Raw genomic sequence first — 15,986 nt, forward strand, 5'->3', positions numbered from 1 at the left:
TAGCAGTTATTAAACTTTTGCATAAACAGGGACCAACAACAATTTTAAGCCAAAGTAATAGTTTAATAAGAAGCAGCTAGGGGTTTCCACAGTTGAGCTAACGTAAACACTTTGGCAGAAATTATTCCCTTCTTCTGCTGCTATTAATACTGGACAAGATGAGGTTTTAGAGTCTCTGGTTCTTCACCTGTTTAATTAAGACATTGGACGAGATTACCTCAAAGGCCCCTTATAACTCCCACATTCTTGGCAAATCTTTTATTAACACCTCACATCTCTGACTAATTGAATGGTCTTTCATGCTTTAAAAGAACTGTATACCACTGTAACTGCTTTCTCCTAAGTGTTCCATTTCAGCCAAAGAGTTGAAGGACAAGTGTAGAGTTAAAAAAAAAAAAAATCATTTGACAGTAGAATGTTGTATAAAATCTTTCAGGGCACTGGGAACATGCAAATCTACACTTTTGAATCTTGGTGTCCTAGAAAATTTTTTAGCTCAGGATGGAGAGTAATCAGGAAAGATTCATGTATACTCCACACACAAGCTAATCAGAATTTCTCACAAATCGAAATTAATGTTTCTCATTAGCATTTTCCCTGGGGCTCAAGGTAATGCTTATGAAGTTTCTCCTGGGAGTATTTCAGAGTCCTAGGCAGCTCAGTGAGGATGTCAGGCATTTGGTAACAAACCAAGTAATACTCTGCCTTTTTGGAGGTTGTTTATGGAATGGATAATCTGAAATGTTCGACTGAACCATGAGGAGGGCTTGTAGAGAGATTGTTTTAGAAAACTCCCTCCTTGACTCCTTCTACCTGACTTGAGTGTTCAAAATGGTCTTGAAAAATCAGAACCACTGGAGTGTAGTGCTTTACAGCTCACTCTTTGATGTCTAGTTTAACGTCGTTCTCAGATGGTGTGTTCAGCTGTTTTCAGGATTTGTCATGATGCTTTTTTAAAAAAATTATTGTGGTAAGAAAGATGTAATATAAATTTACCCTCTTAATAGTTTTAGGTGTACAGAGCAGTATTGTTAATCCTCTGTACATTGTGGTATGACAGATCTCTAGAACTTTTCATCCCTGACTGAAACTCTACCCACTGAACAACTTCTTCCCCTTCCCCCAGCCCTTGGCAATCACCATTCTACTTTCTGTGTCTAGAAGTTTGACTACTTTAGATACCTCGTGTAAGTGGAATTGTGCAATGTTTGTCTATCTATCTTTCTTTCTTTCTTTCTTTCTTTCTTTTTTTTAAAAGATTTTATTTATGTATTTGACAGAGAGAGAAACAGAGAGAGAGGGAACATAAGCAGGGGGAGTGGGAGAGGGAAAAGCAGACCTCTTGCTGAGCAGGGAGCCCAATGCGGGGCTTGATCCCAGGACCCTGGGATCATGACCGGAGCCAAAGGCAGACGCTCAACCACTGAGCCACCCAGGTGCCCCCAGTATTTGTCTTTCTGACTGGCTTATTTCACTTAGCATGATGTCTTCTAGGTTCATTGCGTTGTACCTTATGACAGGACTTCCTTCCTTTTTAAACAGATTTTGTTCACAATAAAAGAGTTACTCTCCCAGGTTAATGCCAGAGTTTGGTCTCCCATGGTCCACAAGACAAGTTTTAAGCGGTTTTTTAAAGTACCTGGGTCACATTCAAGGGTTGTCACCGGTACCTCAGAGAAAGTAACAAAAAAACAAAAAGAAAAAAAAAAGCAAACTGTAAGCACAGCCCCTCTTCTCACCCAACAGCAATATATTTTCAGTGACAAACTAATTTTTTGCTTCAGCATTACATAGAGAAAATCAGCATCTTCCGGTGATCATCTGACGGTATGGTGGGCGTATGATTCCCCGAGAATTTTGTGCCTATGAATACCATAGTACGATACGGCAGATATAATAAAAGCATAGAGTTTAGCAGCAACCCTGGAATGCTTCTAAGTTTACCTCATATCCCGACTCTTTTCCTACGGAGGCTTCAGAAGGATAAATGGCATGGTTTTTTAGATGAGATATGTTTAAATTCTGCTTTATCACTTACTCTTTGGCTTTGAACTACCTCTTAAAGCCTCAGTTTCCTCCCCGGTGAAATTAATGTCACCTGTGTTCCACAGGGCTGTAGGGGAATGAAACGTGATCAAGGAAGTAGTGGGTCACACTCCTGATATAGCACAGTTCCTGCTACAAATAAGGGCCCCATAAATAAACATCTGACCTTGACCCTTTCTCATACTTGGAATGCTGGTGCTTTCAACTTGCATTGAAATATCTAGGCATCCTAAAAGATCTGTCTTCTGCTCAAAGAAATACTGGCATCTAAGAGGTTGAACGTACAAAAGAGATAAATTAGGAGCTGACTATTTGCTTTACAAAACCAGTCTTTGATTAACAATAAGATTAATGGCTCCCAGTTTTTCCCGCACCTCCTGGTCTGTTTGTAAACCCTGCTCTGAGCTATACATAATTCTCCTCATCCTGAAACGATTTCTTTATAGAGCTTTATAGAGTTCCTCCAAGACTCAAACTCTCACATTTTTGTTTCCCTACAAAAATGTTGTTAAGTGGCAGCGACTAGGTAATTTGTAGTAGGTATTTATGTCTTATAGAGTTTTGAAAGGAAATCCAAATTAGGCCAGCCTGACCTTCCATGCAGGTCATTTCCATATATCCTGGTCCCACCAAAAAGAAAACAAAATGTCCTAAAACCTGAGATATTGTGAATTCCTGCAGGATATGAGATATTAACATTGACCATCATTAAATCTCCTGGTTATAAGTGCTGGTGCTTGACCCAACTATTCTTTTGGCCAAAAATGGTAACAAACAGCTAGTCAGTGGAGTTCTATTTTCTCCAAAGCTTCCAACCTTGGTCCAGAGTGAGGCATCGGAGACGCATAAACACGCACAGATGTGCTTCCAGCCTCCTGTTTCCGAGGTTTCTGGAGCAGGTGATCATTAATGCAAATTTATGGGCCATTACAGAATTTTGAAAAGATGTGTTGTGGTTGAATAAAAAGCATAAGCTTTTCGCACTTACTTTTTAATGACTAAATATGTAAAAAAGGAAAGTTACAGATTTTAGCCCTACCAGTTTCTAGGAAAGGTACTGAGCTGAACATTCCCTGACAGAAACAACAACAAAAAATCTCCCGAAGTAGGGTGAGTTCTTTGGCAAAACAAAAACAAAAACAAAAACAAAAACCGTAGGTCTCCTCGATTTAGAAAAGTGGTATGAGGATTGAAAGCCACCGCTGTCTCTCAAAGAAGGGTCTGTTGTTAGTCCTCCTGTCAGAGCGACAGTGTGGGGTGGCAGAAGCCCATGAAAGGCTCAGTTCGCAGGTTGTGTGTGTGCATGTGGGTGATAGTATTGCTGGAAACTTCTCTCTTGCTTCTTCCCTAAAAAAATTGCTTAGATGAAGAGAAAGCAAATAGCGCAGAGTACTATTAGTTCCTGTTTAAATTTAAAGTGAGGACCCAGCTAAACACGGTTTTATGAAAGGGGTATTTTTAGGAATGAATGGGTTAGTCAGTCAGTCATTGAGAAGTAGATTTTTAAACACGCCACAGCTACCTCTTGGTAAAGAAGTATGTGTGCAATGGAGATGTTTGCTTTCTTAGAAAACACATTTTGTAGGTGTTGTTTTAAATGATTCTGTAGTCACCACAGCTAACATTTCTCCCACCTTGCTGTCCTGACACGGCCAGTTCTGTTTGCTTACAAGAGACACGCGCAGCTGCAATCTGGCCCTTTTGTGATTTTTCCTACATAGCTTTTTGAGATCAGCACAAAAGATTCTGAAATCTTTTTTTTTTTTTTAGTTTTATTAAAACCAAGGCATGTGGCCATAGCAAAAGCAGATATATTTTTTTTCATGTTAATAGGAAGATCGCTTTGTTTCTATTTTGCTTTATTAAATAAAATGTACGATTTCCTCAGACATCTATTTTTCTGCCCCTAAGAGTAGGAAACACTGATCATAGGAAAAGATCACTTACTGTCACTCTGCTTAGCTTTGCACTTTATGATAAGAAAACCATTTTCTGAGATCTCTTTCAGGCTGAAAATGTTTCACCCAATCTGTTTGCATTTTTAATAACAGTAAAATAAGCAAACCCTCGATAACAGCATTTCCCATTAATTTTTAATAATCTCATGGCTTTTAAGTTGCCCTTTGTATCTTGGTGGGGGAAAACATTCTATAGAAAATTAAACGGGAAGTAAATTTATTTCTGATGCTTTCCTTATTCCTGGAGAGTCAAAGCGTCAATGTCATGGGCTGCCAAATATTTCTGAATGTGTTTCCTCAGAAATGCCACCAAGGCAAACAGCCGAGGTGATAGCTTTTAATTTTTTGCTTAGTAATATTCCCTCTCTCTTCATGGCTGGATTCTCCTTGGCTCCAGAGTGCTAAGCTGTCTCTACAAACAGCCTTTGTGATTGATTACTGCCAGCCCAAGGGTCCCTGGAATTGTCTGTTGGGCCAATGTAAAGACCCGAGTGCAGCAATATTTATCATTCACTAATTCATCAAAGTAATGAAAATTTATTGAACACCTACGGCACACCAGGTCTTGTACAAGGTACTAGGGACATAGTAGTGATCAGTCAGCTGCGGTCAAAACCACATAGCCATGGAGACACAGTGGGGCTTCTGTACATTCTTTGTAAGGTACTTCTATGGTGCTTTAGGTACCGGGAAATGTTTAGGAGAATCTTCATGCCCTGCTACCCAACCCCTCCCTATGCCCAATCTGTTCTGGCTTCAGATGCCTCAGCTGAAAGATGAAATAATACCTCCTTCATTGCACTGGTATGAGGGTTAAATGGAAGATTCTTATGACAGTGCTTAGCACAAAGTGCAATCATAAACGTTGACTATTCTTACTGTCATCTACAATAATGGTGATAGTTCAAAAAGTAATAACTATCATTTATTTTCTGCTATGCATTTATATGATAGGCTCTCCCTTGGGTGTTGTTAAGTATATTATCTGTAATTCTCTCAACAATTCTTTGAGATGAGTCTGACCACTTAAATCCAGAGAATTTAAGTGGCTTGCTCAGGGATGTCTAGTTACTGGGACCACAGGTCTCTTCTTTCTCCGAGGAGACACTCCCCACAGCTGACTAGGTGACAAGAAATGGCTCATGGCTTGAGGATCCAGTCCCCACTGGGGGAATGCTGGGATGTGAGGAGAGATTCCCCCACACATGATCCAGGAATCATGTCCAGATTCACAGCCCTAACACTGGCAATAGTGGGCAGACACCTCAGACGGTCCTGGGTAGATCTATTCCCCTGCTTCCACCCCTACTTCTTTGGATTATAAGATCCACTGCTGGCATGGGGGAGGGCATGGGAAAGCCTTTTCCTGGGCACACGGACTCCAACCAATGCCCCCCTCCCCCCAGGTCATATGAGCTCAAGAGGACTTTGGCATTTCTGGGCACCACTTTCCTCACGTAAAATGAGAAAAGCTAGTTCTAGGATTCCTCCCCTTTATTTATTTTAAAGATTTATTTATTTATTTATTTTAGAGAGTGGGGGAGGGGCAGAGGGAGAAGGAGAGAGAGAGAATCTCAAGCAGACTCTGCTCTGAGCACAGAGACTATGTGGGGCTCCATCCCATGAGCCTGCAACCCCAAGATCGTGACCCAAGCCCAAACCAAGGATCAGACGCTTAACTGACTGAGCCACCTAGGCGCCCTGGATTCCTCTTTAGATAAGGAAGCAAAGGTAAGTATTGAGTGTATTCAGTCTTTACATCTGGTAATTCATTTACTTCTCCCAGTGACCCTATGAGAGAACAAAATTACTATTTATGATTCCATCCAAGGTGGCCCAGGTACTCCATGGTAGACTCAGCCCAGAAATTGAAGTCTGCCCAGTTCCAAAGCTCGAGATCTTTCGGCATCACCACACTGCCCGAAGGTTTGCGTTCCTTTCCCAGCCATGATGACTTGGGCATCTTCATCTTCCAGCAAAGATCCGAGAAGATCTGTTGCCATGTGTATTCTGAAATGGACACCATCCACTCCTGATAGCCAATTTTCAAGGGAGTGGGAAAGAAGAGTCACACTGCAGTGTGAGTTACTATCATCTTCTTGATTCATTTCTTTTACCCTGGATTATCCCAGTATTCTTTTTATCTCCCCTTTTCACATGGCGGCACAATCTCAAGGTTACTTTGGGTCTGGTGGTCTGGAAGTCGATGAAGCTATCCTTCTCACTTTGTGCTACTAAGCAGGGGAAAGATTATCCTACTGCAAATGTTTTTCCTGCACCACCCTATCCTAACCTAAATGCTTGCAGAGCCACGCTCCCGTTGCTGGCAATTTTGCTGAAATGGAGTTTGTAATTAAAATCCTCCTTGGCTTCTATAGTTTCTCTCCTATTCAGCTACATGTTTCAAGCAGTTATTATGCTTAATACAGCAACTTTAAAATGGAAATTAAAAAATTAAGGGGTGGATGCCTAAACGGAAACAAATACCAATAAATATTCTCATGCTATTCCTATATGTAATAGCTTTTGATAACCAGGCCCTCCAGCTTTTGTGTGTATATTTGAAAATAAGCACTTACAGATCCAGCTTACACCTGATATCATTATTCCCCATCCTGCCTTTCTGAGATCATAAAAATAACAAGATTATTCCACCAAAGGCAAATAATACTTAGAAACAATTAGAAAAACTTAATGAAAAGAATAATTAAATGCATGTTAAATAACAATATATCAAACACATTTGTGCTTGGAAAGAACATCTTTTCATGAGCAGAGCTCTGACTGATGTCAGCATGCATCTTCATTCTCTTGGATTCTCACCCAAAATACCAAAATATTTTTCCCTTGTAGGATTGTAAAATAAAGTAGATTCCAGTTCCCAGCAGATATGATAGTGTTTAACATTACCATATTTACACATTAGCATTCCAATACTACAATAGGGAAACAATTCTTGAAACATTCCTCATTTTCAGCACATTATGAGTAAGTAATCCCCATGGCTAGCATTTGTATCTGCCTGGTGACTCTTCCCAAACTGGTTAGCAGCATTTTCAAAAATCCCATTTTAAACTTATCTGTCTAGTTTTTGTTTTTTTTTAAACAAAACAGAATATATGTGTGTTGGAGTGGGTATTCTACAAACTCCACTTGACAATGGGATGGTTTCAGGGCATCAGTCTTTCCAGGAGCGGAGAATATTCTGTAGGCCTACATGTACAAGTATGGCGAAAATGAAAGTTCTTCATTTTGCAGGATGTTTTACTCTGGTATATCTCCACCTCCTGGGAATCAGTCTACACTCTCCTACCTTCTACTTTTAGTCTGTTGTTTTAGCTAGAGACAAAAAAAATTCTCCTTTAAAGGTAATCATTTCTAGAAATAATAGTTTTTCAGATAAACCCCTCGCTATGAAAAACATTTTCTTCTTTGTAAGGTTTCTTGACACAATTAATAAAAAGATATTAAACACACATTAGTTTAGGGTAGTATAGTAGTAGTTTATATATTAATAACTAATATCTAATGTCACAAAATTGCATAGGACTTCATAATTTTTTCACTGCAATTCACTTGAGTAAAGACAAAACAGATAATACTGCTGTCTCTAGAAGGCAAATCAGTTCTAAGGTTTACATGATCAATGTTGGTGTAGCAGCACTAGGAACACAACTGTTTTGTCCTTTGTTGTGGGTAATACTTGTCTATTAATTCAGCTGAAGTTGGCAATCTTGTCCCATGGAATGGTCATGAGCTTACGGTCAAAGAAAACTCTTAAGTCTGTTTCATCTCTACTACATGCTATCCACCAAATAGTTCTGGTTATTCCTAATTTCGGGCACATTATTGGATTGTTTCTTGACTTGTAATTGGGTTACTGCTGAATTGGGAGTGAAGTGATGTGTGCTAATTCCAGGCCAGAGACTTTAATTACCGTTGTGAGACTCTCCGGACCTCTTTTGTTTGTCTTCTACCTTGGCAACTGGCAATGTTCAAGATGGTGGCTACCCTTTCACCCTGAGATCTAGAGTAAGAGGTAAAGAGGTAAGCAAGAGCCAATATAGGGTGTAGCCTGAGTGAGAAATAAGTCTTTGTTATGATAAGCCATCAAGATTTTGGAGTTATTTGTTACTGCAGTGTTACCCAGCCTATCCAGACTGATGCAATAACAAAGTAATTTTTAAGCAAAAAGATCACATTATATAAAGCGAGGGACACAAATTTTATTATGAACCCATGGCTATTAATGTGATTGTTGTCTTGATCCATTAACCTAGGACCACACTAGCCCATATGACAACTGTGTACAATTTAGAATAAATCCCGGCCCCCCCCAGGATGTGTCCTAGAGATCAGAGTGTGACCTGGGTTTCAGGCCCATCAGCCCTCTTGGCTTGGCACCTTATGTTGTGATCCATTTAATTTAAACTAGGCAGTGGCATATTTGGTCTTAATTCCTTGTAGGGCTCACACATGCTAACAATCTTCTTTCTGCTGTCTTCAAAACCATTGATTTCTTTTTATGGTACAAGTATTTTTGCAGTACCTTTGTGTTTGCAAAGACTTTTTCACAAAATGGTAATAATTATAATCATACTTAATTGGCAATGTTGATGCGAGTATCAAATGAGATAATGTATGCGAACAATGCTTTGTTAATTACAAAATTCTTTACCCGGTGAGTCATTAGTATCTCCTCTAATGACTACAGTCTTTGGAAGTAGACAGGCAGATAATTCTGTCATTTTACAGGTGAGGAAGTTGTGGTTCTACGAGGTACAGTGACTTGCCCAGAACCCTCGGTGTGTCATAAAGTCGGGCTTCAGACGGTGTCTTTGGATTCCCAATCCATTTCATCTTCCATTTTCCCACACAAGCTGGAGGAGAGCTGGTGTTTTAGCAGCCCTCTAGCAAACAGGCAGGTGTAGGAAGCATAGATGGTACAATCCAAAACCCTTTGCAGTGTTGAAGATATCATCCTTGCCGATTTATTTCTTTTTTTTTCTCAGTGACGAAATTCTCAGGAAATGATCTCCTTTAGAGAAAGGGCTAAATTCCAGAAGGTTCAGGGTATAGATAAAACCCATTATGCGATGAGAGGAGACCACTGCCATATATTGTTTGTTTCTCTAGACCTAAGTGTGAACTCTGTAACCGGATGGGGATGCTCAGAAAAGAGCCCCCAGCACGTCTCCGTGCCCCACACTTTGCATCTGCATTTCCGAATCTGACTCACAGAGTACAAATTATTTATGTATATAAACTTGCTCTAAGCTAAATCAATTTAAATAAATATTTTATGAGTTTGCTTTACTGTGTGCTGTGTTGATTTTTTCTTGGTAATGATGAGAATCTATTGGTCACTGAAGCCACAGTGTAGGATGGTGGAATGGTGTCACATTTGAAAGAATAATGGCGGTTATGACAAGGGAACATATCTCTCCCGGGAAATGGGTGCAAAAATTAAAAACAAAGGTGCATCACACACAACCGGACACTTATTTCACAGAATGTACAGAGGGTCGGGAGTGGGTAGTAGAAGAACGTGGACACAGGAAACACAGATACAGTTGATTTTTGTTATTTGTGGTAGTTATGATCTGTGAGGTCATTGAGAACACTGAATTAATGAATACTAAACAGTACATTGGTCTTAGGGAAATTACAGGGTTAGGTTCCTGCGAGTCTCTGGTCAACCAATCAATACACAGCCTTTTAAATGTACATCTGTTCTATTTAAAGATATATATATATATATGTAATTCATTAACAATGGACTCAAGGCCAACAGCACTATAAATCATACCTAAACGAAGCTTCTCTAACACATGCATTTTCTCCATGAGGTATATCACAGCCTTCTCACACTTAGGACAACCAGACAGCACTTCAGCCCTAAGCTTGAGAGGGGCCATTTTAAACAGTGACATTACCAAAAAAAGAAAGTAAGAAAGAAAGAAAGAAAGAAAGAAGAAAAAGGAAAAAACCCATTAACATTAGACAAATGTGGCACTAAATAGATGGAGAAAAGGATGCTGTTTACAGTAGGAGAGCTGAAAACAAGAAGGCAGAGCATTGCCTTGTTTGACCTCAGGTGGCAGCGTGCATCCTGGGCGACTCAGATTTTTGCCACTTTGCAGATGCCTGCGAATGATGGACTGCAGGGCTCTGTTGAGTACTGATTTTGGGGTTACACAGAAACTTTACAAATATGGAATTCATTAATGATTATCAGGGTTTGATTCCTGGCTCTGCTACTTCTGAGCTCGACCATGTTACACATGGGTTCTGAGCCTTAGTCTTCTCATGTATAAAGGGCTGATGATACTGTTGTTTAGAGTAGCGGAGAATTATATGAAAATGGGCATAAGGCACACAGTATGTAGTAGAATTTTAATAAATGATAGCTGCATTATTATCATCATGGAGCAACATAGGGAGGAGAAAACATCTTGGCAGAATAGAAAAGGTATAGGTGGTGCCAGAAAAATCTGGTTTCCAATCCAAGTTCCATTACTTGGTAGCTGTGTGACTCTGGACAAGTTATCATTTGTCCAAAGTCAGAGACTCAATTTTCCGCTCTGTAAAATGAGCACGATAATATCAAACTCACAATCATGTCTAAGTGTGTGTTTGTAGAGTAAATTGACATAGTACGTGCTTTAGCATATAAGGACCTCAAAAAAAGCCCATTTCATTCTCCATATCCCTATATTACTTCATCATCAACTAGAATTTTTAGCCAATTGATATGGGTATTTATAATTTTTTTAAAAAGGGAATATCCTTTCAACCTGCCCAATGGTTGCATAGTATGTGAAATAAAGGCAATCAGGCATTCATGGGCACACACATACACACACCACCATCTTCTTCCCCTTCCATGTAAAAAAGAGAGAAGGAAAGAAACTTTGGGCAATTTTTAAAATAGTTTTCAAAAGTAGGATTTGGCAATTACAATGCAAAAGAGAAAAAGGGAATTTGGCCATTATTCTTTAAAATGTTTCAAAATTTACTTCATTTTAAGGGTTTCCTAGTTTACTCAGCAAAGGACACTTGACTAGTGAGAGAGACTATCTGGGAATTTGATAGAAGAGGGGGCTTTTGTGTGGGTTAAACAAAGGTTCAGTGACAACGAGTAAGATGGTGGGGCCCCCCGAGATGATGTCCATGTCAGATTACAGCTAAACCACAGACCGGGAGTGGTTTCCTGATAAACTGAGTTTAAGATAAACTAGGACACTTGGCAGGGGAATTGAGAAACAGATGAAATGAAGAACTGTTAGAAAATCTATTTGAAACTTGTCTCTTTTAGATATTTCTTGATTTCATGCACCATCTAATTATGTAATATCTATTAAATACACAGATCCAGGCACAGGCAAGACATTCATCTAGAATATGCCTGCCTCTTGATTAAACAGTCCTGGAAAAGTTTGATCTTTCCGACTGCACTCTCAGTACTGAGGATCATCCTGACCTTGTGTCCACAACCCAGGTAAGGAAGAGTAAAGAACAACAGCCCATTAGGCTGGCTGAAAAGTTAAGCTGACTTAAAGCAATGGCCACCCATTCATCATTTCCTAATGGGTCTTCAGCAACACGTTCACCAGAGATAAAGGTAAGAAGGCCCTTTTTTTTCGTTCTACTTCTTGGACTTCTGCTCCTACAGGGTATAATCTAGAGCTTCCCCTGCATGTTTCTAGTTTAGAGATCTGGGCTTGTCTCCAAGACTGTACAAATTCCTAAAACATGTATGTACAGTCTTTCATCACTCAGCTTATTTTGAAAAGAGCATTGATCTGAAATATGAACGAGGCTCTGGTTTGTACTGCCAACGGCAAGTCTACAAACAGTTTATTTGTGCATCAATCTTCATGGGTATGACTGAGAATTAATATTCCCATTTTGTTTGAGACAAAAACCCAGACATGAAGAGATTAAGTAACTAGAATGAGGCAGCAATGCAAGATTTAGAAAACAAACAAAAAACAAACCCTATTACTAGATAAAAAAAACATGTAGTCAAGAACTAGAAAGTTCTTGACTTCCAATTCAGATTGCTCCTAATTGATAGACTGTGCTTTTAGTTCTCAATTGAAATTAATGGTATTCAGTGGCTGTTTAAATAATGCAAATGAACAAGTTTTTAATCATACCCTTGACTATTACCCAATTTAAACCCGTGCCTTACAGCTTCATTTTAGAAGCTTTGCTCTTGTTAATCACAGTATCTTGTTAACTATTGTCAGTCTCTGCCAAAAAATTTTTTTTTTCTAGAAAAATAAACTGAGAATTTAACAATCTGCTTTGCAGAAATTTTCAGTGAATATGATTATAGTGAATATAAACAGTTCAGAGTGGAACATATGGGGTTCTAACATGATCCTGTCATATAAAATTAGATTAAAAGTAAAGTTGAAATGGGATCACTCTGTTGTACGGACATATGAGTATGCTAACAATTACTCTCAGAAAATGCCTTTTATATTTCAGGTCTAACCATTGTTAAGTGAGTTTTAATTTAAATGTCAGTTTCCATAAAAAATAACTGGGCTTGGAGATTGTTTTTGTACCCTCATGGTTTTAAGAAGGTAAATTTTAGTGATTTTAGTTAGAGCAGTTTTATTAGTTTTGTTGGGGTTTATTAGTTCCCTTAGAAGACCAATGTATCACTTATTTTAAAATGAGTGCTTTACTTTTGGGAAAATATGAAAGAATCGATCCTAGCTTTCAAGTCAAGGACTTTTAAATGTGAACATTACACGATCCCATTCACCAGGTCAGGCTGTTCAGCTATTTACGGATAAATCTTTAAAACAAGACAGTTCCATGGAGCTCATACCGAGAAACTCCTACGGAATGGTAGTCACCAGATAAGAAAAGTTTTAAGGGAAATTTTAAGCTGAAGTCAACTTGTCCCTGTATGACCCAACACTTTGTGTCCTAATCAAATACTCATATAAATTTGCTTGTAAGAGTCTGGGGCTGAATTGTGTCCTTTCCCCTCCCGATTCACATGTTGAAATCCTAACTCACAATACCTCAGAATGTGATCTTATTTGGGAATTGGGTTATTGCAGATGTAATGAGTTAAGTTGAGGTCATGGTCGAGTAGGGTGGGCCCCTTATCCAATATGACGTGTGTCCTTATGAACAGAGGAAATTTGAACACTGACGTGTGTGCAGGGACATCACCATGGGAAGCCTGGAGTTATGTTGCCATAAGCCAAGGAACCACCAGAAGGGAGCAGAGACGCCTGGAATGGATCCTTCCCCAGAGCCTTCAGAGAGAGCCTGGCCCTGCCAACACTGGATTTCAGACTTACAGCCTCCAGAACTGTGTGAGAATACATTTCTGCTGTTTAAATTGTTTAAGCCTCTCTGTTGGTGGAGCTTTCTTATGGCAGACTTAAGCAAATGAATACAGGGTCTTTTTGGAAAAAGAGATGGTCTCTGTTTTTCTCCTTTGATGTCTATATCAATACTGAAGGGGTTTTGTCTTTCATGAACAGGAGCATAAACTTCCTTGAAAGAGTGCTAATCCTGACCCTTCGGATCTGGTCTCTAAATCACTAGTACAGAATATCTAGACAAGCTGGACTTTTTTTTAGAGATGGAGGGTGATGGTCTTCATGGAGTTTGGAGTGCAGGGAACATGCGAGTGAGTCCAGGGAAGAGAGGATGTTCTGACCACTCGTCTCTGTCCTTCATTTCCAGGACGGTTCGGGGGATTCATCTGTCAGTGTGATGCAACCCCCTCCTTCCAATGGCTCCAACTCAGTGGGAGTATTTCTAACTGTGCAGGACACTGGCTCAGTGCATCTTTCATTTCTCTTAGAAATTACATCCTATTACTTAGTGTTTTAGGTAAAAGGCAGTGTCTATAAGTTCAGCTAATATGAAGAAGTTCATGAGGACTAAATGTTTGTGCCCTTTTGAAAGTCCTATGTTGGAATCCCAGCCCCTTATGATGGGAGTAGGAGGTGGGGCCTTTCGGAGGTGATTAGGTCAGGAGAATGGAGCCCTCCTAAAGGGGATTAGTGCCCTCAGGAAAGCCTTACAAAAGAGAGCTCCCTAGGCCCTGATATGCATGGGACCCAGAGAGAAGACAGCCTTCCATGAAGCTGGAAGTGGGCCCTCACCAGACACTGAATCTGCTGGTGCCTTAATCTTGGATTTCCCAGCCTCCAGAGCTATAAGAAGTAAACTGCTGTTGTTTCTAAGCCACCCAGTCTATGGGATTCTGTTAGAGCAGCTGGAACTGACTAAGGCACAGACCAATACCTTTTGAAACCTGCCAAGCCCAGGATGCTGGAAAAAGTTGGGTTATGAAGACACCTGAGTGGCTCATAATGAGGCCCCTGAACTGTTCCTCGTACCTCCATGGGGGAGACAGAGTTTCACACTAGCACTGAGTGTGCCTGGGCTCTGGGATAGGCTCTTGATAGTTACTAAGTCCTTCACAACACTCCCGCAAGGTCAATACTATCTCCCCCGCCCCTTTTTTTTTTTACATGAAGACATTTTATTATTTTGCTATATAACACATTAGTGAATATACTCAATTGCATTTTCTCAAATGGCAAATGAGACACAAGATAACATCTTTTTGATTCCTGAAAACCTCAGTATCACCTGTCTTTTGGAGGATTCAGTTTCCTACGACATCTATGATACTGTCCACGAGGATACCAACGGTGCTTAGTAGTAAAGAACATTTTGCTAAGTTTTTCTATCATGGGTCCTTGCTCAAAGTGCTCATATTTTTCTTCGAATCTGGTTTTCAGTACTTGGTCATGTGTTTCTTCATTATTATGCACAGGATCTGGCCGAGGGATAGGTTTTGTATGTTCATATGGAATGTCCACAGAAGGGTAATAGCATACTATCGTCCTGCCATCCGATGTCAAAGCAAGCTCTACTTTGCAATTATAGTCATCTGGTAGAGAAGAATATATAGATTTATTACAAACACAATATAAAGCTCTGTTTTGAATTGGAAAGTTTCCAGATAGTCCTGTTTGATATCGCCCATTTTACTGCAGCTAACGCCATGGTGAATCAAGATGCTTATTAGGTGGTGTGAAAGAAGATGATTTGAAGAGAGACTGATTTTAAAATCTTCTTCCAGGTATACCTATTTTCATCCCTGACAGCCGCTCACCGTGAGCCTGCCATCTTATCTCCAATACTATCTCTCTTTTATAAATGAGGACATAGTGACTCAAGGTCAGGTAACTAGTAAAGGTCAGCACCAGCCCTCCGAAGCTCAAGCTTTTACTCTTTCTATATCTGTATTTTTGCTTAAACAGCAGTTGACCCTTTCAAAGGACATGCTGTTATTATTATTATCGTCCCTATTGTTGTTGTTACTCTATTGCCCCAAACGTATTAGGGTAGGGGAGTGAGAGACACAAACACACCCTATAGTGTTTCTGATACTCAAAAGCATATATGAGCTGGTACGGCCTATGGGAGTACTTATCTTCTATACTTTTTGTTTATGATCACATACAATTTTATAAATTAGGATTTTTATTTATTTTTAAAGATTTTATTTATTTATTTGACAGATAGAGAGAAAGCACAAGTAGGCAGAGAGGCAGGCAGAGGGAGAGGGAGAAGCAGACTCCCCACTGAGCAGGGAGCCCGACATGGGCCTCGATCCCAGGACCCTGGGATCATGACCTGAGCCGAAGGCAGCCGCTGAGCCACCCAGGTGCCCCTAAATTAGGATTTTTAGAAATACTATAAAGTAGTGTTTCTCTCAGTATCTTCAAGAATGACCACTGTTATCAGAATAACCTGGGATGCTTATAAAAATACAAAGTCCAGAACTCTACAGAACACCGAACACTGGACTGAGCTGGAATGGGCAGAGGCTGCTGCGGAATCTGCATTTTTAAAGAGTACCCCCAGGTGGTTCTTATGCAAATTAAATTTTGAGAGCCATTGCTATAAAGGTTGGGGAGCAAA

At 39.8% G+C, this 15,986-nt stretch overlaps 1 protein-coding gene and 1 pseudogene across 2 annotated transcripts in view; both read right to left on the reverse strand.

Annotated features, from left to right (window-relative positions):
- GPC6 (glypican 6) overlaps positions 1-15,986 on the reverse strand; it is a 1,081,278-nt gene that overhangs the window by 151,210 nt on the left and 914,082 nt on the right. The window lies entirely within an intron of this gene.
- LOC123839839 (large ribosomal subunit protein mL42-like) lies at positions 13,468-15,459 on the reverse strand (annotated as a pseudogene).

The sequence above is a fragment of the Mirounga angustirostris genome, unplaced genomic scaffold, assembly GCF_029215605.1.
Source record: "Mirounga angustirostris isolate CCGP_5_RB_7025 unplaced genomic scaffold, mMirAng1.0.hap1 SCAF_3, whole genome shotgun sequence".
In the NCBI taxonomy this organism is placed as follows: Eukaryota; Metazoa; Chordata; class Mammalia; order Carnivora; family Phocidae; genus Mirounga; species Mirounga angustirostris.